This window comes from Talpa occidentalis, unplaced genomic scaffold, assembly GCF_014898055.3.
Source record: "Talpa occidentalis isolate TD23 unplaced genomic scaffold, MPIMG_talOcc4v2.1 talOcc4.3, whole genome shotgun sequence".
Lineage (NCBI taxonomy): Eukaryota > Metazoa > Chordata > Mammalia > Eulipotyphla > Talpidae > Talpa > Talpa occidentalis.
The window spans coordinates 108,304,181-108,329,141 of NW_023603184.1; the positions used below are offsets into that span (position 1 = coordinate 108,304,181).

A 24,961-nucleotide genomic window follows, 5' to 3' on the forward strand; every position below is an offset into this window, starting at 1 on the left:
TAGTATTACTGTAGAATTTATGGGCAAATATGATTCTTCAAAATTAGGTTAGCCTGTTCACAAAGAGGGAACAGAAGCCAGAGTCAACCCCAAATCTCAGAACCTAAGTCAGTGGTTTTCATATGCCAGTGTGCTCAGAATTAATTAGGGAATGTTGTTACAATGTAGATTCTGATTCAGTAGGTCTGCAGTGGGGCCTCTATAACAAGCTCATAAATGCTGCTGCTGCTGGTGGTCTGCAGACCACATTTTGGAGAATAAAGAGATTACTAAGAAAGACAGGTGCTGACAAAGTTGACTGTATCGTCACTGATAGGCTGCCCTCTTGTGGCTCCTGAAGTAATTGCCCTTTGTGCTTCATTCTTGGATTAACTTCTGTAATCATTTTCTAATTAACTCTGGCAATATGTTTGTCAAAACTTTAGTCTTCTCGAAATACTTTCATGCTCTTTCCATGCCCACATGCCACACATTGCAATCATAGTTTTTTTTTTAACATATCCATGTATAATCTCTTCTCCAAACTAGTAACTTTAATAGCCTTTCCTTTCCTTAAATAGATTTATTTTCCAAGGACACTTGACATTACTGCCTCAAATGGAAAGACCAGTATTGTTTATAACAAATAAAGCATAGCTATAAAAATAATTCAAAAACAAAGCAACGTTCAGCAGGTCCAGGTAGGTGTATTTCAAAACTCCAAGTCTAACATTTGCTCTGCCTTGATGTTAGGAGAGATTAACAAGGGTTAGTGGTAAAGACTCAGAGCACTATATTGGCTTTTCCTTGATAACATCAGGAGGATTGAAAGAGAGCTGAATAGAGATTAATTCCCATGAAATTCAGTGATGTTTAAAGCAGGGGCTATGCACCACCTAAGTCATCTCTTCGAGAACCTGCTGCAGATAATGTATTAAGGTTTTTGTTTCCTTCTGCACACTCACATTGTTTGTACTTGAAAAGTGTATTTATAGATCTAACTTAATTAGAATCACAACAGGATTGGTCTAAGGCAAAAGCGTGTGTGTGAGAGAGGTACTCTTACACCCTTTCTGCATAATCAATGGTGTGGAGGCATTGTGGGCATTGAAACCAGACAGGTTTGGGTTATTTCTGTGCCAATTCACTGTTTTCTGGATGGTACTGGAAATTTCACCTCTAGTCATAGAAAAGTTGATCTTATTCATTCATGAGAAAAAAAGCAGTAACTGAACCCTAATACATAAAATTTCTGATAATTAGTCAATTATTTCTGAAAATCCACCTGCTTTTCAAAGTGAATATTGAGCAGCCTGAAGCCAACATGGTCAGCGAAATGCAGAGATGCAAGGGAATACTAGCTGATTGTAGGAAATATGTTTTCTTATCTTTACTAGTCTTCTCTTCTCTCAGATGTGTGATTGCTGCTATTTACCCCAAAGGTGACCATATTGCTCTCTCACCATTGAGGGACAGGAGCTTTAGGGAAAAGCGGAGTCTGTGGAAGGAGCAGAGAAAAAGACTCTAAGGTCTTAAGGAATTAACTGCCCCTCAAACCAGTTCTGGCTACCCTCCTACGCAAAATAATTGATTTTCTTCCTGCTTAGCCCATTATAAATCTGGCTTCCAGAACATGTACCCAATAGCATTCTAACTGACACAATGAGGATAAAACAGAGTATGATCCATAGGATTTTTAATCTAGCTGGGGGGACTATATCTCATAAAAAAGTTAAATATAAGTGCATTTCAGTATTAGGAAAGAATGATATGGTCATGTTCTAATATTTATTAAATGCCTCGTATGAGCCCAGCACTGTGCTCCATGTTTTATATACATTATCTCATTTACTACTTCTAACACAGTAAGGAGATGTTGTTATTCCAGTTTTTGGAACTGAGGAAATTAAAGCTCAATTCGTATCTTAACCTATTACACAGGGAGTGAGTTGAGAATGTGAGTGGATTTTATGTCCTTTTATGGAATAGCTGAGAGTAGAAGGTTGGATAGAAGTCAGTGTAGCAGATTGGTTAGTCAAGGAATGGAAGTAGAGTTGTTTGTTTGCAAACACTTTTTAAAAAATGTTTATGCCCTTTGCTATACACAATGAGGATTATACCTAGGCTTCTTGTGTGCCCACAGCTGATTTCAACAGTCTTCCTACTAGGGCCTTGTGTTCACTGGTCCACCGCAGTGCCCCTGCAGTGGGCATCTGTGAGACCTTGAGCAAAGCCCACTGGACAGAGGCTGACCCAGCAGGAGGGTCCCCAAACTCCCAAGTTCTTCAGAGATAAGAGCTTATCTCTCCATCATTCTGCTCATGGAGACAAGGGCATAGGAGAGAAACTGCCAACTGATGTTTTTTGGAGGAAATTCTGCATTGCAACTGCTTTATGTATTGCAAGCCCCACTCCACCCCCTGACTTCCCTTGTGCCCACCTTTGTGCTTACCCTGAGCCTCATCCTTGTGTCTGGTGGGCTCATTTGATCATCTCCAGCTGCCAGGCTTATTCTACAGTTTGTTTCTCCAGTTTCATGGAGGACTGACTTTATCTTCTGGCTTCTGCCACTGGCAGGCAAAGCTGTAGTAGCTGTGGAGGCCCAGATCCTACCCTCATTTACTGGCATATTCTGTCATCTTTTCAGAGATGCAAGGGAATACTAGAAGAGTAGGATCCGAGCAGCCTCAATGGTGAGGAATTTTCCACAGGCCTTCCCAATGCACCCGGCAATCTCATCTCTGGTAGTGTCAAGCAGGATGTCCATGTAGAAGGTATCGCTTTCAGTGAGAACATTGCATTTGGCGAGGACAATTTGCTGTAGCTGCCCTCTCTTAGGATTGCTTGAAGGACACTGGCTGCTTGATGTATACATTGGTATACATTGATGTGTACATTGGATGTCCTTGGCAGGACACAGTCCTCGGTTCTGGGACAGCAGTAAGAGTTGATTTAGGCTCATGAGCTTGTGTGTGTAAGCTGACTTGGGAGTTGCTCCTTATAGTCAAAGTAGCAGCATTTGAGCTGGGCCAGTACTGCTTGAGGGAAGGGATGTCCTTGAGTAGGATGTATCACTGAGCTGGGATCTCTGGTATGTCACAGGCAACACTGAGTTGCCTGTTGGGCAGCTTGGTCTTTATGGTTGGTGGGAAGCTGAATTCCAGTGGGGAGATAGCCTGGCTCTGCTCTGCATGTGCTAAGATTGGGGCGTATATGGTTCCACTGGCTCTTGAGTTACTTGACCATGCCTGCAGGGCTGCCCTCGAGACCACAGCTGGCTCAGAGCTCTGGATGCCACCCCTGGGTTACCTGCCAAAGCTCCCATTTTCTGTGATGCATAACCCTGCCTGCCAGATTTACCATAGTGACAAGAGGGGTTTTGAGATCTGATAGACCAGGTCTCTGCTTCTCACTGTCGTATAATTTTTCAACAAATGACTAATTTCTCTGAGCTTGTGTGAAATAGGGGATAATAATATCCAGCTCAAATGGTGTTTGCCAGGATGGGTAAGAAAATTTATTTATAATGAGATCATGATACTCCTTATAAGCAACTATATAATGATCGGGATGCAGAAAGCATTTGAGGAGGCTTCTGTTGAAATATCACATTCATACACACATTTTATGTAGAAAGTATAGTTCTGTGTTTGGGTAGGACCTATATTTGTTTGTAAACTTTTTATTTTGGAGTGTTTTTGAGTCACAGGTAGCTTCCACCGATACCCAGTTAAAAGACTTAATGTGTGAAGATTTTCCTGTACATAGCTTTAAAAAGTTTACTTTTAATTCAGTAACCTTTGGGCAATATAAAATGGAGAGTTCAAATGTAGCCAGACTTTGATTCTGAAGCTGTAGATATTTGAAGATCAATAGCTAAATCAAGGTGTCCCAAAGCTCAGAAGTCTCACACATCCACCCTCCCAGTCCTGTCTATTACAGGAGCAGAAGTCATCTTTCCTTTTAAAGGGTGAAAAGACGGAAGGAAGAGGCCAGTGGGCAAAGACGAGAACTCATCAGAACTCTGTAGTCCCAGTTGAGGGCTGAGCGCCACCTCCTTCCTTCTAAGTAAAGGAATTTTCCATTCATAGCATTTTCATTTATGAAATAGGATTTTGCACAAACTCTGTGGAATAGACTTTGTACCTTTTGCCTTGTGTGAACTTCTCACCCACTTTCTTGATCTTCCTGAATTTGCTCCCTTAGAGAGGAACTCAGTAAGTCCTGGGAAATGATTCTGTTTTCTCAATTGACTGCAGCTGCCCATAGAATGTCTGGTGCTCTCCTTAGTGACTCAGCATCTTTGAAAGAAAAATTGTTCTGCAGGGAATGCGAGGACAGGCCATGCTGCTATTTACAGGGAAGAAAGAGAGCAAACACATCCAGGAAGGTCGAAACACCAAACTTAAATATTGAAGGAAAACAACAAATGATGGAAATCCTGTGAGGACAAGGTAAAGGAGAAAGGGAGTGACAAAGTTCTCTTAAGCACACACAGGACAGGTTATGCAACGCTGTTCTCTTGTTGCCGTGGTAAAGAGCCCCTGATGGAAGATCCGTGTTGAGGAGTAGGCAGAGCTTACACTCCTTTTTAACTCTTGGCTTGATCCTCACTTTTTTGAAGTTGAAAATTTGTTACCAGAGGAGATTGTGTAATGAGTGGTTGTGATGTAGAGTACGACCTTGGAAAATTACAAGGCAAGAAAAAATTCACTTCTTTGGCTCTCTGATTTGCCCACTTGAACCCAGCCCAACTTTCCCTGAGGAAATAATCCATCTTAGGTTGTCAGAGAAGATCTATCCAGAACTGTCCATGAACAGGCACTAGGACTCTCATCCTTCTTGAAAGCTGTTAGTGGGAGAAAATCTTCCATTTGTCATGTTTTATCATGTTAGCAACTCTTGACTCACTGAAGATTTTTCTAGAAAAACAAATAAAGCAACAAAACTCTTCATTGTGTTGATTTAGAGTCATAGTGATACGTTCCCATTATGATTTTTCATTCATTCATTCATTCATTCATTCATTCATTCATTCATTCATGTATTTATATCTCCTACCTCTCCTTTCATACTTTTAAGGAACACATGAAATGTAAAAAGAAAGGACATCAGTGCCAGAGGAGAAAATCAGAAATAAGTATACCAAATATGTATCTGGACATTTGCTAGAGGGACGCTGTATATTTGGCCCAGAACTTTATAGCAGCAGCAAGACAGAGGAGCTAAGATTAAAATAAACCCCTTGCTTAGAAAGAGCACAACAGGGCCTCTCCCGTGGCGCAGCGGTTGAAGGCTGGGTTGCGAAGCTGCCTGCAGCCTCTGCAGCAACGGTTTGATCCCCGGCCAATGGGTGAGGGTCCCACATGGCGCACAGACCTCTCCTGCCGCCTGCTGCTCCCCTCAGCAGTGTACTTTGTCAGTCTGCCTGCTCTGTTCTCCACTCTGACTCTGGTGAATTCTCTAACCCTCCTGTGCTTCTGACTGTACCCAGTGCTTGTATAAATAAATAAATCTTTAAAAAAATAACCACATTAATTCTAAAAAGAAAAGAAAAGAAAAGAAAGAGCACAGCAATTCTTGGCCTGGGCAAATCCCGTCCACAATTGTAATGATATGGGAACAACTGCTTCGATAGCATCTCTACATACAATGCAACAGTGGGATTTCATAGAATGTTACTTAAAAGGTCCCAATGCAAGCTGATAGCTTCATGGCAAGTTTCAGGTCAATAAAGGTAATTCTGTAAGGAACTCAATCAGCACAATGTGGTTGTAGAATTCTGCTGTAAGATTTTGTGTTAAAATGTCAAGTCCCAGAGAAAAATAGAGAGACTACATGGCCACCTGAAGTTTTACCTGAATTGTTTTAGTCATTCATTTTTTGGACAAGAGTTCAAAGTTATGTTTTCTGGTCTGACCCCCTGATATAGATAATCTATGATGATGATGAAGGACACATCATCAGAGTCAGTTGAGCTGGTGGTGGGATTGACATTTTCTTATAAAAACTAAGGAAACTAGTGCAAGAAAGGATTGGCCAGGAGGTCATCTACTTCTGGTCATGATTGTCTCAGACAAAAACAAAAACAAAGCATTTCTTTAGAAATTAGGAAAAAATCATTTTAGGAATTTTAATGTTTTACTGTGTTAATATTTGAAATTCAAAGGTAATAGATGGCCATCTCAAAAATATTTAAAAATACAGAAATAAAGAAATTAAAATAACATTTAATTCAATCAATAGCAACAATCAACACTGACATTTTATTATTTTAGAACAAAATTGGGATTTTACTGTGTAGCACTTTTTCTTTTAATATTATATTTTAAACATTTCCCTATGCCATTAAATATTTGCAAAATCATTGTTATGTTTTATTATTGTTTGGTAATGGATAAACCACAACTTATTTAGTCATTTTACTATTTAGAGATTTTCATCTTTTCTTTTGTAGATATTCTAGCCAGAGTATCATATCTCACTTGACTTCTTCAAAGACACAAAACGTCTGCAGAAAGATTGCTTACATTCAAGTGTCAGTTCAACTACTGTGTGACCATGGGAAAGTTACATAATCTCTCTGATTCACAATTTCTTCATCTGTAAAGTGTCTTCTAGAGTTTTTCTGACAATGATGTCTGTAACAGAGCTACCATCTAGGAAGGACTCACCAAATGATAGATATTATGGTCGTCTTCCATAGGAAACTATCCAGAGTCATCACATCAAAAATCCAAGTTCATTCAGGTCTTGGGTTCCATACCCCAATCACTGCATCCTGCTTCTGAGAGGATTAGGATTTTACAACTCTAAGCTTCAGGAAAAAGGGAAGGAGGTAACCATCACAATGAATACTTCAGTATTTATAATAAAGGATGAATGGTAAAGAGGAAGGAAATTAAGTGCATTTGGGTTTGGATTAGTACTTTGTTTTAGTACTTTGTATTAGTAACAAAGTACCAAAAAATGGGTAGTATAAACAATGGAAATTTATGTTTCCCAGTTCTGGTGAGATGTCCAAAATCAAGGTGCTGGCAGTGTTGGTTCCTTGTCATGGCTCTGAGCAGAGGGTATGGTCCAGGCCTCTCTGCTTGGCTTGTATATGACCCTCTTCTCCCTTTGTCTTCTCACATAGTCTTCCCTCTGTGTGTGTCTCTGTGTCCAAATTTCCATTTTTGTAAGGACACAATTTATATTGAAAGAGGGTTGGCCCTTGTGACCTCAATTTAATTTGATTACCTCTGCCAGCCCCTAACTCCTAGTAAGGTCATATTCTGAGGCATTAGAGGTTAGGACTTCTCTGTATGAATTTTGGGAGGGACACAGCTAAAATCACAACAGTTTCTGAAGTGAATTTCATACATTTTTATTTTGGAGGAAAATCTCTTCATGAAGAAAGGTAAGAGCCATACCTATCTCACTTTTTTTTTTTTAAAGATTTATTTGTTTATATATACAAGCACTGGGTACAGTCAGAAGTGCGGGAGGGTGAGAGAATTCACCAGAGACAGAGCAAAGAGCAGAACAGGCAGACTGACGGGATACACTGCTGAGGGGAGCAGCGGGCAGCAGGAGAGGTCTGTGCGCCATGTGGGACCCTCGCTTGGCAGCCGGGGATCGAACAATTGCTGCAGAGGCTGCTGGCAGCTTCGCAACCCAGCGCTCAACCGCTGTGCCACCGGGGAGGCCCCTGTTCTCACTTTTTAAAGTAGCCCACAGCTGCATTAAAAGCATGTGTGCCCAGTGTAAGCTTTCTGTGAGAGCTGGCAAAGGAGTGCTGTGGGGGAAAGACCTAGATCCCACAATAAAAGAGTTCTATAAAGCCATTTTCTCAAATTTTACTGTTCAAATGATCTGCCTTTTCATCAAGCAATTCTTTCATGAGTCCAGAGGTATTCGTTCTATTCTTGAATAACCTATATGAACATTTTACAAGATGTGCAAGATGCTGTACTGTGAAATTTGATACTGTTTCAAATCTAAAGAAATCTCATTACCTTGATAAAATTATTAGAACAAAATTGAACTTCTAATGTGACCCAACAATGGATTAAAGAGATAGGAGAAAAGGATGATATTATAGAGAAAAAGTGTTCTTTCCTAGGACCAGGGTTCAGGGAATGGGAGGCCCATTGATGAGCAACAACTGAGAACAAATATTTTTGGGCGTAGAGATGGAGTCTGTACTGAGACTACCCTATCCATAGTCATTCTTGTGAAACTACCAAAAAAAAAACAAACAAACAAAAAAAAAAAAACAAGATTCAAGTGAATTCACCAATGGATATATGGAATTATAGAACTTAAAGAGGCATTAAGTGTGAAACTGGCAAGCAAGGAGCTACTGACAAAATTATATTTCAGAGTTGAGTTCTCAGCGTTATTGAAGATTGTTTTAAATTTGGAAACTGATATTAGGCGGAGACTCAAGCTCAGTCTTTTGCTTTATTTCCCAGGCTAAGGACTCAAAACTGATGCAGGCCTGTGACAGGCCTACAGACTCTTCCTCCCAGATTGCAATTCTGACTTCCTTTGGAGTGGCCATTCATGGAGTGCTATCTAGGATCTCCCAAGTTTGCGAAGGAGTTCAGCATGAAGCTGCATTTTCCCTGGAATACTGACCAACATTCCTCTAGAGGCAGAGCTGAGAACTGCAGAACCTTTAGAAAGGAGAGGAAACTGGAAGTAGGACAGTACTTGAGAGCGCATTTGTCCCAATGGCTTTTCATGAATTTTCAAGATATTGTGGAAATTTCAGGTTTTAAGAGTTTTAATGTTTCTTAACCTTCCTAAATAAAATATGACTTTCTCCTTTTTTAAAAACATCGAAGTATGATGTTACCAACCTTCTAGATCATTTAGAAGCAAGATACAGACATAGATTTTTTTAAAAAGATTTTATTTATTTATTTATTTTAAGCAGGCAGAAGGACCGAAGTACACTGCTGAGGGGAGCAGCAGGCGGCAAGAGAGGTCTGCGGGCCATGCGGGACTCTCCTCCGGTGGCCGGGGAGCAGCCGGGGATCGAACCGGCGCTGCAAAGGCTGCGGGCAGCTTCGCAACCCAGCGCTCAACCGCTGCGCCACCGGGGAGGCCCCAGACGTAGATTTTTTTAGTGTTTTTACCCAGAGTTAGATGAATTGGACAGTAGCAAATCATAGTTCTTCCTCAGAAGAGTTTGCTTCTGTATTTTGCATTCAAATCGCAATCTATTCTGATGTGTGCAAATAATGAGGCTGTTTGGAAATTGTGCTGCCTCCTCCCCACCCCCAACAACTTTCTTCTCAGTTTAGTAATAAGCCAAATGCATCATTTCTTTTTTTTTTTAAAGATTTATTTATTTATTTATTTATTTATTTATTTATTTATTTATTTATTTATGCAAGCACTGGGTACAGTCAGAAGCGCGGGAGGGTGAGAGAATTCACCAGAGCCAGAGCAGGGAGCAGAGCAGGCAGAAGGACCGAGGTACACTGCTGAGGGGAGCAGCGGGCGGCAGGAGAGGTCTGCGCGCCATGTGGGACCCTCCTCCGGTGGCCGGGGAGCAGCCGGGGATCGAACCGGTGCAGCAGAGGCTGCGGGCAGCTTCGCAACCCAGCGCTCAACCGCTGCGCCACCGGGGAGGCCCAAATGCATCATTTCTTGGTCTTGGAAATTATGATATTTATAAATACCTTATGATTTATTTCAGTGCACTCACTTTAGTGGATGGGTAATTTAAATCTCCTTGCAGAAGGCTCTAATGCAGAGGAATCTTCCTGAATTTTAGTTTTATAGTTGTGATAGAAGTACACACAGAAGCGTCTATAAATAAAGAAGTATGAGTAACTCCTTGTCATAAATGTTTTATTTTTAAGTTTGTATTTCTATTTTCATCACATAGACCTGCAATATGTGGTTGAAATACACATCTGTAACAAACCTTTATAGCAGATATTTGATATGAGTAATGAAAGTGAATTAGCAACTTAGATTTTTTTTTTTGGTAGGATAACAAGGACATACTTCCCTTCCTGAAAAAGTGGTCCACTACACTCTTAATAAGCTTAAAAATAAGAATGAGTTAACTTTTGTCTCCTGCTTGAAAATCAAAATGAGGATATCTTTCTCCCAGTAATTCATACCACACTATAAATAGTACTTGCTAATAATATTAACAAGGAACTGACCTACTTCCTCCCTTTAACCAAGACATAAAAGGTAACTGACTTTCCAATTACTGAGTGCTGCTCTTGTTATCAACTTGTCTCACTTCATAAATATATTGAAATAATTTAAATTCCACACCTAGGGAAAAACTGTTAGAATCCTCTGCCTTTCTTATCAGGGCAAATAGAAAAGTATGCCTCACATCATATCTAACTCCTTGGCATTATAGCTCCAGAAAAAATATTTGAATGTTTTCAATTAAAACCTAACAAAAGATAAATTGCTGCATGAATGGAGGAAAATCAAATGCCAATTGTGTTAGCAGGAACCTATTAGGGAGGCCCATTAAAAACAGGAATTGATGGCAACTTGGTGTTCTGAGAGACAGAAAATGGGTCTGTTGTCACCCAGAAAATGTTTCCCAGCAATATAAAACAAATCCAACATATACAGATAATGCAGTTAGGAATCTTCCTTCTTTGGATCACCAGGAACCAGCCATTCTCAACAACTCTATCACTCGGGGGCTAATACCTGCACTTTATGCACTGTGTTTCCCAAAGGCAAGAGTTGTATTCACTGAACCTTTGAAGCCAGAGATATAAGCTTTTATAAGATATAATTTTATAAAAATTCAAGTTACTGAAAATATTCCGTGAAAAAAAATTCAAATCTCTATGACCCTCTCCCTTGACAATAATTTATTGGTGACAGTGGGTAGCCTGTCACTGAGACTTCATAGACTTTTGAAGGGTTATTTATACCTATCATTCATTATAATTGAGACTGAAAAAAATACCCTAACGAATGATTGAGTTAAAAAGTGAATCCAAGGTGTAGATTGATGGCTGAATTCTGAGAATAAGGCAGAATTTTCTGTGTGAGAAAGAGGAGTTTTTTTTTCTTCTTCTTCTTCAAAAACTGGGCTGAAGCAGAGTAGACAAGAAATAATCAGAAATTGGTAAATGAAGGGGAGGAGGAGGGAGAGAGGAGCTCCAGGGGGCTGTGTGGAGGTGTGAAGAGAATTTGTGCTGATGGGTGCAAGGAGCATGAGCAGACCTGCCTTCTCTCAGGGCAGCTGTGTGTACTTGCTGTGTAGGGGCAACACCATTTCTTTCCTGCTTCTTGGGGTTCAGTCGAGGCTGTTAAATCCCACAATAATATTTGGTGTGAGTTAGGTTTTCTTGGGGAAACAGTCAAGGGACTAAGTATCAAAATGCTATGGAAGCTGTGTGAAGAGGCCCCCACCACAGGCAAATGTGAAACACAAACCTCTTCTTCCTCTGCTGTCTGATTCTCATGATATTGCAGAACACAGTCAGCGGGGTGGGGAATTGGAGGATTGTTTTAGAATTTACAGGAATTGAAATTGAGGTTTTGAACTAATTTTTTCTGGAAGTGTCAGAAATACCCCATATAGGGCTTCCCTGGTGGTGCAAGGGGTTAAGCACAGCACTTTGAAGCATCCCCAGCCTCTAAAGCATGAGTTTGATCCCCAGCCAGCCAGGGAGTTATCCCACATGGCACAGCAGACCTCTCCCGTCTCTCCTGCTGCTCCCCTCAGCAGTGTATTTTCAGTCAGTCTGACTCTTCTGTTCCCCACTCTGTCTCTGATGAATACTCTCATGCCCCCCTCCCCCCGCACCTCTGGCGTGTACCCCAGTTCTTGTATGCATAAATAAATAAATCTTTAAAAATAAAAAACAAAAACAAGCAGAAAAGAAATACCCCGTATACTATCTGGTTTATAAATACTTTAATCCATGACAATGAAACTGCTCCTCAGTCTTCTATAATGATTTGTGTAGAATCTTTTATAAAGAAGGGCTTGCAGATATTTTTTAATGGGTTTTTGTACCTAACATGGCTAAGGAATACATCCCCGTGGCTTTTCCCTTCTGGTTTCCTCTTATCAAAGTTGTCCTTGCTCCAGACATGATACTCACCATGTCTAATCCAGAGGACATGGGAGCCCTTTGGCAGTAACCACTGCCCATAAGCACAGACACACTCCAGTATTTGCCCTCAGTCCTGTTAAGACTTACAGGTCAGGGACCACCCTGCCAGGAGTCCCCTGTGAGCTAAGCCACCTTTTTAACTTGTCATCAGCTTGTCTCCATGTGGTTGAATACAGGTCAGGGCTTCTGGCACCTCACAATCTCTTAAGTCTCAAACCTAATGAAAAGAGGAAAATTTCCTCCACATTTCTCTCTAGTTCTTGCTCACTAAATCCTCATTTCCTGTCTCTACTCCAAAGTATTGATAGCAAAGAAACTCCCTCTCTTACAGAGAACCCATGTCCTATATATAAGAATAAGACCTGGTTCTGTCTCCCCAAGAAAAAAAATCACATAGATGTTGCTTTTTCCATCATCTGCGTTTGATGGACTACCCTTCATTAAATTCTTATAATATTATTTAAAAAATGAAATCTATAAAGCAACTATGGTTGTCCATTTCCATTTCCTCATTTTACTTGATAATGTATCTTTTTTTTTTAAAGATTTATTTATTTATTTATTTATTTATTTATTTATTTATTTATACAAGCACTGGATACAGTCAGAAGCGCGGGAGGGCGAGATAATTCACCAGAGCCAGAGCGGGGAGCAGAGCAGGCAGAAGGACCCAAGTACACTGCTGAGGGAAGCAGCGGGCGGCAGGAGAGGTCTGAGTGCCATGCGGGACCCTCCTTCAGTGGCCGGGGAGTAGCCGGGGATCGAACCGGCACTGCAGAGGCCACGGGCAGCTTCGCAACCCAGCGCTCAACCGCTGCGCCACCGGGGAGGCCCTTGATAATGTATCTTGTACATTATTCCATATAAGAGTGTATTCCCATCACTCTTTTTAAAAACTTCATGCTATTGTATAAATGATTACTCTAGTTTAATGATGAACATTTTGATAATTGTTTTTAAGGTACTGCAGCAAATTTATTTAAAAAATACTTTAATAGATAATGTAAGTATAATGTCTACCCTAATATTCATCACCCAACCGTTTTTTAAAATTACATGTTAATATTCATAACAAAATTGAATTTTCCATTTCAATCACTTTTAAATTTATGGTTTTGTGGCATTAAGTATATTCACATTGTCTTGCAACAATCCAGTATCCATCTTCAGAACTTTCTCATCTTTCCCAAGTGAAACTATACCCATTATAATTTGACACCCCAGTCTCCATTCAACCCCAGCCTCTAGCAAACACCATCCTACCTTCTGTCTATGAATTAGACTCCTTTAGGTATGTCAGTAAGTGGAGTCATACAATATGTCCTTTTGTGACTAGCTTACTTCTGTTGTCATAATGTTTTCATGTTTTCAATTCATCAATGCTGAACATGTATCAGAATTTCTTTTTTAAGGTTGAATAGTATTTCATTGTATGTACATGCCACATTTTTAAAATCCATTTATCTGTCAATGGATACTTTGGCTATTTCCACCTTTGCTTACTATGAAAAAATGCTACAATGAACATGGATGTGTAGATATCTGTTGAAGCCCATTTTCAATTTTTTGGAGTATGTATCTAGTGGAATTACTATGTTTTATTAAGATTATATTTACTATTTTGAGGAATTGTGATATTGTTTTCCAGAGTGTCATTTGGATTATTTTTAATAATATACAAACTATGTGTATAGTTAATCACACACTTGATGATGAAAAGCAGGATAAAGTACTAGAAGCATGGAAGTGAAATTATTGAGTCAAAAAAGCAGTTTAACAAATACTGCCAAACTAATCTTCCAAAAGATTGTTTTATTTACATTCTTACTTAACGGTACTAGAACTCCATGCTTCAACACTTTCACAAATGTTGCATTATTAGCTTTTTATTTTTGCAGAGATCATTAGTGAAATCTGTAGCCTGTTTAGATTTGTACTCTGTCATCACTGGTGGGTGGAGCATCTCTTCATAGCTTTCTGCCCTTCTGTGCTTGTTTGCCTGTGGTTTACGTATTTGTCTTTTGGCACTTTTTCTGCTTGGGTGCTTCCTCTTAGTGACTAAAGAGAGCTCTTTATAAGTTAGAAAATTGGTACTTTGTGGTAAAATAATGTAAATGTTTTTCCAATTTTGCTTCTGACCATAATGATGGAAGACTTAGAAATATTTTAGAAGTTTAGAACTGTGAAGTGTTGTACTTGCAAATATTTTTCTTTATGGCCCCTGGGTTTCATTTTATACACAGAAATGTTTTCCTTACTACAAGATTTATTAAAATACAAATTCTTATTAATTTTCAACTTTCTATTATCTATTAAATTTTAATTCATGGGCCTAACTGGAATATATTTTAGTGTGAGGAGAAAAGTAAGGCTTTGTATTTTTTCTCCAAATGGTTAATTAGCTGTTTAATATTTTCCTCATCCATTCAAAATGTCAATGCTAGCATTTGCTAAAATACCACACATAATGTTTTTCTATTCCATTGACATACCCCCCTTTTACTATTTGATAAATGCTGTTTTACTTACTATGGTTTCATATTATCCTTGAAAACAAATTAAATCTAGTTCTTCCAATTAATACCCTATTTTAATTTATTGTTGCTGTTATTTTCACTTGTACATTCTTTCAGATAAACTTGAGAAGCATTTTGTGAAATTTATTAAAACTCAGTTGGGATTCCATTGAATTTATGAATTAATTTAGGAAAATTGACATCATCTTTAAATACTTAGTCTTTTTACCCAGGAACAAGATTTTTTAAAATATATTTATTAAAGTCATTTTAATTTATGGTTATCTCTTGATTATTCTCAGTTGATCACAAGTCTTAAAGTTTCTGTTAGAACTACCTGCTATACTTGATTACATTCTTTCTTTTTCTTAACTGCTTTTATTATCATCTATAGACAAACTGTAACTCATTAGGAATTTGAGGCAAAAACTTTAGAAAAAACACTTAAATTCCTTCTTAAGCTGTATGTGGAGAGAGTTACAACAGCTCTTTTAAAGTGTGTGGTACATCTTAGGCTGGAGAGAAAACAGAGTGGGGAAGACAAAGCAAGGAAGGAAAGAAAAGTGGATAAATTCCTAGTTCTTGTAGAATCAGGAGTTTCATGTGTGTCTTCTATATTTTATTTCAAATGTGAATTCTCAAAAAATTAGATGTGCTTATTACTAAACATGAATAAAAGGGATTTCTGAATGAAAATATAAATGATGTTTTGGGATATGTAAAATGTTATAACAGTATTCCAACATGGAAAAGGAAGAATCACATTTTTAAAAATGTGGGATAAGGGCCTCCCCGGTGGTGCAGCGGTTGAGCGCTGGGTTGTGAAGCTGCCCGCGGCCTCTGCGGCGCCAGTTCGATCCCCGGCTGCTCCCCGGCCACCAGAGGAGGGTCCCACATGGTGCGCAGACCTCTCCTGCCGCCTGCTGCTCCCCTCAGCAGTGTACTTGGGTCCTTCTGCCTGCTCTGCTCCCCGCTCTGGCTCTGGTGGATTCTCTCACCCTCCCGCGCTTCTCACTGTGCCCAGTGCTTGTATAAACAAAACAAACAAACAAATAAATAAATAAACATGCCTCTATTTAAAAAAAAATGTGGGATAAAATTTGGGTTAATAAAATATGAGGACAATGAGTTAATCTCCTATGATACCACTTTTGATATATTTGTAAACACCATGGTAGTGCATTCAAATTTTTTTTCTCTTAAAGATTGATAAAATCGCTTTATAGTATATAATTTACAGTATAAGTCCAAAGAATGAAATAAATATACTGCTAATTTATGATAAAAGACTGAAGAACAAAATGTTTCTAAAAAGAATGTCACACTCACCACTAGAGGGTACAATAAACAACCTTTCTTTCAGTTATGTGAACAGAAGGATATTACTGAGAAATAAAAGGCAATTTAGAATCACAATACTTGAAAAGCCCTCCATAGGTCATCTGGAAGAGAACTAGCTTTTAGAAATGTTCATCGGATTTGACATTTAACCAAGGCAGTAATTTTCAAGTAACCTTCAAGGGCAGCGTTTGTTGGGGGTAGAAGTAAAGTGAGTTCATCCAGAAATGCAGAACTAAAGTAATTTTGCCTTTTATACTTGGATTTGTGCTTCCACCTAATTCATCAAGTCTGATGACTGGAGTAGCTGCTACAGTGATTTTACTCTGGAAAGATAAACTTCATGAGCACTTCAGATGCAAAATGATGACATACACTTTTAGAAGATCCACATTGGCAGTAAAAGAAAGAGACAACACTCTCAAACCAGTTAGTGGGGAGTGGTGTGAGCCAGATGGAGCACAAATAAATTACTCACTTCAAATGTTTCACCAGACCAGTGGAGCCCATGTTGTGAAAAATGAACATATTCCTCATTAGAATTGTAAGAGCAGGTTTTTGTTTGTTTAAATTGGACCATCTCATCCAATGCACTACCTAATCTGCTGTAATGTTTCTTGAAGAAAAAAATAATCCTTTCTATAATACAGGATTTCCACTATATCCCATTATAAACATGCTTCCAACCTTCAAGCTTTGAATAATACTCTGTAGTCCAGAAGAATTGTGTTTCTTAAAAGGAACACACCAAGCTTTGCAAACAAACCTCATTATAAAAGGAAAATTTCAACCTTCTTTTAGTAGCATTATTTCTAAGTATAACATTGCTTAACAGGCACAAGGTGCTTTACAATGTGTAATGTACTTTTACAATAATCTTTTGATCTAGTCTTTACTCTATTTTCTGAGTGATGAAACAGACTGGGAGCAGTGAAAGGCTTAGCCAAAATGCTCCAGTTAGTAGAGGATGTGTTAGGAGAATGGAACTTTGGGCTCCTTCTTAATCCAGTCCTATGGCCACTATACTCTGGCTCCCATGCATCTAGGATGATCAGTGTTAGAACTTACCTTAGTGGCATGTTTACTTTTCTCTGAAGGAACTTTAAACTTACTATAAGAGGATTTCCAGGTTGACTTTTTCAGTCAACCTGAAAATCCTTGTGTTTGTGCCCAGAGTGTCAAATAACTAATAGTTTTGATTTCTTGGTCACTTTAGCTTCTTAGGTCCATTTCATCATCTGGGCATGACACCCCAGGTCACTAAAGAATTTCCTTTTCGTGGTTGAATCCCTTGGCTTCCGTTATAACATTACCTTGTCTTACTTTATTGATTAGGTGAAAAGCATTCTCAAAATATGTAATCATGGGGCCTCCCTGGTGGCTCAAGGGGTTAAGACGCAACCTATGAAACTATCAGCAACCTCTGCAGCACGAGTTTGATCCCCAGCCAGCCAGGGAACAACCCCCATGGTGCAGCAGACCTCTCCTGACTTGCCCGCTGCTCCCCTCAGCAGTGTACTCTGGTTAACCTGCCTGTTCTGTTCCCTACTCTGTCTCTGGTGAATCCTCTCACCCAACCCCCCACACCTCTGTCCTGTACTCCAGCTCTTGTATGCATAAATAAATAAATCTTTAAAAAAAAAGTAATCACAGAGTGTATGCTTAAATCAATTTAGCATTTCTTAAAGCACTAAAAGAGTTTATAGTATTTGCTTATATTATTGTTCATCAATGCTAATACCCATATATAGGATATAGAAAAATATTTATCATATTTTTATATTTTAATATCTTGAAACAGCGATGTCATTCAAGGGTTATAGAAACCAAACAGAAATGCAGAAGTATTTTCTACACAATAAATATTTCAACATAATTTGGAGAGAGAGTGCTATAGACAAATTTTTTTCTAAAAATATTCTATTTCCATTCAAGTCTGGACTTAATGTGGCCACAGGATTACTTTTGAACAAATTTTCAAGATGTTGTTTATAATTTCATATGAACTTGATGTGATAAAGGTTCCAAATTTCAGTTATTTCTCTTTAAGATTTTTGCCAAATCTCTATGCCATCTGTACTTATATTTACTATAAACACATACATACATATATACATACAATCTAAGTTGATACAAATTATTTTTCTAATATATATATAAAGTGTATAACTGCTAAAATGTTTTTTCATGAACTATTTAAAATAATCTTGGATATCATATTTTGAGGACACTGGTCCAGTAGAATTTTGAACTAAGAAGTAAGATTTTGTTTATCATATGAATATTACCATTTTCTAACTTCGATCATTGAACGAATCTGTTGACTCCCTTAAAATGAACCATTTAAAAAAACAATGTTATAAAGGTCTTTACACATGCAATGTACTTAAATGTTAGTTTGCATCCCATATAAGTAATTCAACTAACGAAAGATATAGTTTACCCAAGTCAAGACAATATGATTTGAATCCAAACACCTTATTCTCTGCATAATTCTTATCCACATGATATGCAACAAAATACTAATGAAAGTCACAGAAGCTGTTTCAGAGAGGCCAGTTATCAATGAAAAGCAGTGGAGGCAAATCCCCAAGTTAATGCTTTGCAATTCAAGTTCACACAATTATCTATGGCACTCCCTTACTAGCCCTATTTCTCTTTTCAAGGCAGTAAGAACTGAGGCCACTAAAACAGCTCACATCAGGGACTCCATGGTGGCACAAGGGGTTAAGACATTACTAGCACTATGAAGCTGTCTGCAGCCACTGCAGCACGAGTTCAATCCCCAGCGAAGGAGGTGACCCACATGGCACAGCAGACATCTCCTGACTCGCCTGCTGCTCCCCTCAGCAGTGTATATCAGTAGATCTGCCTGTTCTGTTCCCCACTCTGTTGCTGGTGAATCTTCTCACCCACCACATCTCTAGCCTGCACCCCAGCTCTTGTATGTATAAATAAATAATTTCCTCAGAAATCTCTTGGAGTACAGGATACCTGGTGGTATACAGTTAGGTCTCATGTTAACTAGACCTGAAAAGCCAACCTCCATCTTTCAAAGACTCTATGGTCTCTTCTATCTGTCTTCCTTGTAGCTCTTTCTCATCACAGTCTCCTCTGCTCACTTATTTTTCTCATGATCCCAAAATGGCAGTAAGAGGAATCTAGTCCAGCCTAACTATTTCCCTGCAATCAGAGGTCTCTGACTAACCAATAGATTGGTTCCTTTGGGCATCTGCTTCAGAAACAATGAACTGCTTCAGAAACTTCAGAACTGTGGCCACCCTGGATCAGTTGTCCTTCTTTTAATCAGTCATAAATATATAAATCCTTTTCCTCGCTCCAAAGTATAGATAATATTTTGCTAGAACATAGCAAAGATTTAAGCAAGCCTGGCTTGAAGATTGGTGTTTTTATATAATATACCATTTGTCAAATGTCAAATCTCTGTGAGTATGACTTTACTCTATTTTAATGCTGCTACCCCAGGTTGTTTTGGCTTTCAAGTTAAATCAATAATGCTTTCCAGAGCTAGGTCAGATTTGTACTTTAAATTAAAAAAAAATTTTTTTTTTCAAAGAAATTGGATCTGTGAATCATATGCCTCTAACTGGAGAAACATAGCCCCACCAAATCTTTCTAAAGTGGGGACTGAGGAAACAGTAATAACACCATACTAACTCACTAACTTTAATATAATGTCATTAAATATTTTAGTCTTTAAGCAGAGGGTTGGTGGTTAATTTCTCTTCCATATATTGATATCCATGTGGACATAGAATATAATAATACCATTAAAGAAATGAAAATTTACATTTTCAGTACTATTTCATATAAAGAGTAAATTAAATACAATGTATGTAACTTCCTTATGCAAAATTTCACTGGACTCAGTACAAAGATATGGGCCTTTTACTCTAACATGCTTTAAAATCAAGTGAAGATTTCTTTTCCATGGGGTCTGAGATAGTACCAAAGAAACGGCCTTTATAATAAGTCCCCCAAATTTTACTGGTGAAAGTGGTCTGAGAACACTTTGAGAATCATTTTTGAGGAACTGCCCTGCATAGAGGAGAACAATCTAAAGGAGCTCCGATGGGGATGATTTGGTTTCTGCTTTCTACCAAGAGATGGCACGGCATGTACATAATATTTGGGACAGTTGTGCACTAGTTATATTAGCACATGTCCCACTTACCTACTTTGAAATCATTATATAACCACTGATTTTTAGGAAACAGGGTTCTTCAGTGCTCTGGAGAGAGCCTGGACCCTACTGAGTTAAGCATAACCAGGCCAGTTTGGTGCAGTGGGATTTAGGTGTTGGTTCCTGTTAGTCCACACTTTAACATACATTGCCTGGGTGGTGTTCTAGGTTGTCAAAGTGTGCTGGAAGAAGCTTTGTTTCCCTTTATACAGGTGTCTTGCCAGGGGAGAGGTGTTTTTTAAAATAGGTACATTTGCTTGGCTGTTAGAACACATTATTATAACAAATGATAATAGAAATTCTCTGATAGTCTTTGGGGCTATTTTAAAACGTCATACCTAATGATTTTTGAGTCATAAAAAATTGTAAGTGGTACCAGTGCAAACTGAATATTCCATGACTAAAGTACTTAAGATATACTGAAGCCCACAGAGATTTTTTTTTATCCCCGTATCTCTAAAGGGAAAAAGGTAGAAAAATTGTAGGCATGAGATAGCACAAGAGACTTTAGGTTGTTTATCATAAAGATCTGTGTTTTAAATGGAATTTAAAAAAATGATGTGCCAATGTGGAAAGGAATTTAGAAAGCAATAAAGACCATCTTATTTTCCAAAGTTTAACCTGCGTTTCTACATGTGATGCTTCCTACATGCTGGTTACCATGCCTCTATTATTTACTCCTATGTTTATACTGGCCTCAAGTCTTTAAAAACTTTCATCTGCTTTAAAACTTTTCTTTTTATTCATGGTCAACTTGTTTTTTTTTTAATTTTTTTAAACATATTTTTAATCTTTGTGCCACAAAGAAAGTTAGATTTTTGAAACTTACTTCTTTTTCCCCTTGGAGATTTACATTAACAGCCACTACACTTTTTCCAATCAAATTTTAAGATACCTTCAGTGATTTTAGATTTGATTTAACTCCTAATTGCTGCACATACTATTAAAGGAAAACACAATTTATTTTCAAAAACTAATTAGACTTGTACACCAGGAGTGCTTTGTCATGATGTCCTTGCTATGAAGCCTGCTTTTTCTTCAACCTCCAGTTTAAAATCTTTCCTTTTATCCATAGAGACTCAGCCCAGAGCTTCTTCCTCTTAAAGTCTTTCCTAAGACTTTCCTGCCTACTTTGGTGGTCTTTTTCCTATTTTTCAACCACTACTTCTGCAATTATCCTATGGTAGTGTGGTCATTCACATATCTATCTCCACATTAAGTAGTATGTGATAGATTTGTCATTAGATAGAATGACAAAAAATGCTAAACTTTCAATCATCTCTTATTTATAAATTTCCTCAAATACCTTTAGCTTTCTTTTGGGGCTTTTAGTTAATATTCTAATATTTAAACCTGAACACAGTCCTTAGGTCTATATTGGACTTTTATTTTTTTTAAAGATTTATTTATTTATCCATACAAGAGCTGGGGTACAGGCCAGAGATGCAGAGAGTAAGAGGATTCACCAGAGACAGAGCGGGGAACAGAACAGGTAGACTGACTGAAATACGGTGCTGAGGGGAGCAGCAGGAGAGTCAGGAGAGGTCTGCTGTGCCATGTGGGTAGCTCCCTGGCCAGCCGGGATCGAATTTGCTGCAGAGGCTGTGGATTGATTCATAGTGTAGTGCTTAACCCCTTGAGCCACCAGGGAGGCCCCTTATATTGGACTTTTAGAACCAGGACATCAGGGATGTTTGGAATACCAAACACTGGATATCACCCCCGCCTCTCTTATTACCAGAGAAAGGGCATCCCTATGTGTAAGCATGGAGGGAAAATTTTTCCTGGCATGTGGTATGTGCTGATTCACATAAGTATCCTTAGAGATAAGTCTTTTAGTAAATTCTAGTTCATATCTTAGTAGTTATAGCATATCTAAAGTATATATGAAAAGCTTACCAACTAAGGTATGCAGATTATCAGTTGACATAATTTACTGGGCTATACCACCATCCTTGACAACTCCAAATCTCTCCTACTTTCTAAGAGGTGATATTATTTGCCAGTTTTTTCACTTTCAAGCAAGAGGAAATAACTCTGGCTAACATAATTAGAAAATGAATCTACTGGAAGATAATAGCAAGAAGAATGGAGAACTCAGGCTTGGAAAATAACGGTAACTATGTTATCCTCAGGAGTTTGAAGAAAATCAAATACACAGCGGTCTTCCCAGAATGCTGTTCAAGTCATTCTTACTTTTGATCATCTCAAAGTTCAAAGTCTTGAAAGAGTCCAATTAGCTAGTATTTGTCCCTGGCCCACCCTGGGGTAGGGAAGGAAAGACACTCTTGATATCTGGTTCCAAGATTGCATACAACAGAGGCAGGAATTTTCCAAAAGAAAGAAAATGGAGGATAGGGCAGCAAAAACAACATATGTCCCCTTTGGTGGCCAGTGAAAACATGTCTTTTTCCCAGAAACATCTTGCTAGTTGGTACCACAGAGAACTTATTCACCCTAAAAGCAAACTCAGTAGGCCTGGCATTGGTGTTGTGAATTTTTTTTAAAAGAATCTCCATACCAAGGCAAAAAATAATCATTCCTATGATAACTATGAGAATAAAACATTATGTCTGAGCAGGAACTGCTGTGACAGAGCTATTAAATCCTGAAATTATATTCTCAACATAAACATGATGCCATTTAATTAGAAAAAGATAAGAATTGTAACACTTGAACTATAATTTCTGATTGATGATTATTACAGACTGAATTCTGTTCACCCCAAATTCATGTGTTGAAGGACTAACATTTAGTATCTCAAAATGTGACTGTATTTGGAGATAGGACTTTTAAAGAGGTAATGAGTACTAAAAATGAGATCATTATGATGGAATCCTTATAAAAAGAGAAGATTAGGACACAGAGGTGCACAAAGGAGAGTCTATGTGGAGACATGGAGACATGGGGGAGACCCAGCGACGAAGCGGGAGGTCTCAGAAGAAACCAAGCCTAAAAGCCATGAACAAGAACGTCCAGCTTCCACAACTGTGAGCAGTTTCTGTTGTTTGTCATCCATCCTGTTCTAGCAAACCAATATAATTACAAACTAGATAGCAGATATACAAATTTACCAGGATGACAATATAAAAGCCATGAACAAGAACGTCCAGCTTCCACAACTGTGAGCAGTTTCTGTTGTTTGTCATCCATCCTGTTCTAGCAAACCAATATAATTACAAACTAGATAGCAGATATACAAATTTACCAGGATGACAATATTTATGTGGCCATAAATAATAGCCCCTTTATTTTTCAATAACTGACTCAATTTTTCATGTGTACCACTCAATAACAGAGAGATAAACAGGACCATGGAATTGTAAGCCTATTCTATGTTGGTCATGTTAACTAATTTAAATTGTTTCCTTATATTATTTATTCTCTTACTGACCAGGTACATGCAGATTTATGTGCTCTTTTCTGCCCCTCTTTAAGATAGATGTGAAGACAAAGGATAGAATTATATATTATGTGGCATTCTGGAGTTGGATGAAACAGTGTGTGGGGCCATCTGTATCATTTCAGAGTGGTCAGGCTACTCTCCTGCTGAATCTGATAATGATGGAGGTACCACTGGCTTTTCAGGGATCATTCTTGCTAACTTGTTTACATAGGTTCCTAGTCATTTGTCCTGGACCTGAAGTCCCTATCAGGAAGTTCTCTGTTGGCTTAGTGATGGTCTTAGTGACTCCCCATACCATCACCAAGAATGAGGATATTCTGGATCTTTCAACATGGGGGGAGCCGGGCTCACCTATCTATCATCTTTTGCCTCCACCTCTATTCTGTGTTGAAAATGGTTGAATGCAGACATCCTTCTGGGCTTGCAACAAGGTCCTGAGGTTTCTGGGCTCCAACATACCTATGAGGATATTTCTAAGGCTCCGTGTGCTTTCAGGTTGGGTGCTGGAGAGAAGGAGGGAGTCAGCAGCCTGCATGTTTCTCCCACTCACTCTCTCTTGCTCATTTCTGACCTGTCTTCTTTACTCCATAACCAACAGGACTAGAATGGATTGGCTCTCCATCTTCCTCCTCCTGGGTTGATGGTATCTCCCTTATGCAAAACAGTATGACTGAGATTACCAATCATGCCTCCTTAAAGGAGGAGGTAAAGGAGTTTAGAATATCCTTTTGTTTTCTTTTCCTCCAAAATATGTTGCTGAATTTTGAGCATCAAAAGCTGAATATTATTATTTTTCCTCTTTGTATTCCTTTTTTAACCATTCTAAATCTCCCCTACATAAATTTATTGGCAGAATAGAAATAAGATTAGTATAAGAAAATGCAAAACAGTAAATCTCATGAATATTTTTAAAAACTCTCTGCTATTACTAGCTTTCAAGTACTGCTATGGGGTTATTCACCTCTCCCATTAATATAATCACATTTAACATAAATTCACTACTTTGTAGTTAAGGTTGGTAGAATCCCCTTTGCTCAGAGTGTTTCTCTGAGGTAGTTGATGATAGCATTTCTATCCCTTTAAAGAGAGGGAGCAAAACAGGGGAGGGAAGGGCCTCCCTGGTGGCTCAAGGGGTTAAGCACAGCACTATGAAGCAATCCGCAGCCACTGCAGCACGAGTTGGATCCCTGGCCAGGGAGCAACCCACATGGCACAGCAGATGTCTCCTGCCTCACCCGCTGCTCCCCTCAGCAGTGTATTTCAGTCAGTCTGCCTGTTCTGTTCCCCATTGTGTCTGGTGAATCCTCTCACCCCCACACCTCTGGCCTGTAACACAGCTCTTGTATGCATAAATAACTAAATCTTAAAAAAAAAAAAAAACAGAGGAGGGAATGTGTTCTTACACAAG

At 38.6% G+C, this 24,961-nt stretch overlaps 1 pseudogene; it reads right to left on the minus strand.

The window, feature by feature from the left end:
* Nucleotides 1-2,460: 2,460 nt before the first annotated feature.
* On the minus strand, nt 2,461-24,088 carry LOC119255161 (26S proteasome non-ATPase regulatory subunit 8-like; annotated as a pseudogene).
* Between the last annotated feature and the right edge of the window lie 873 nt (nt 24,089-24,961).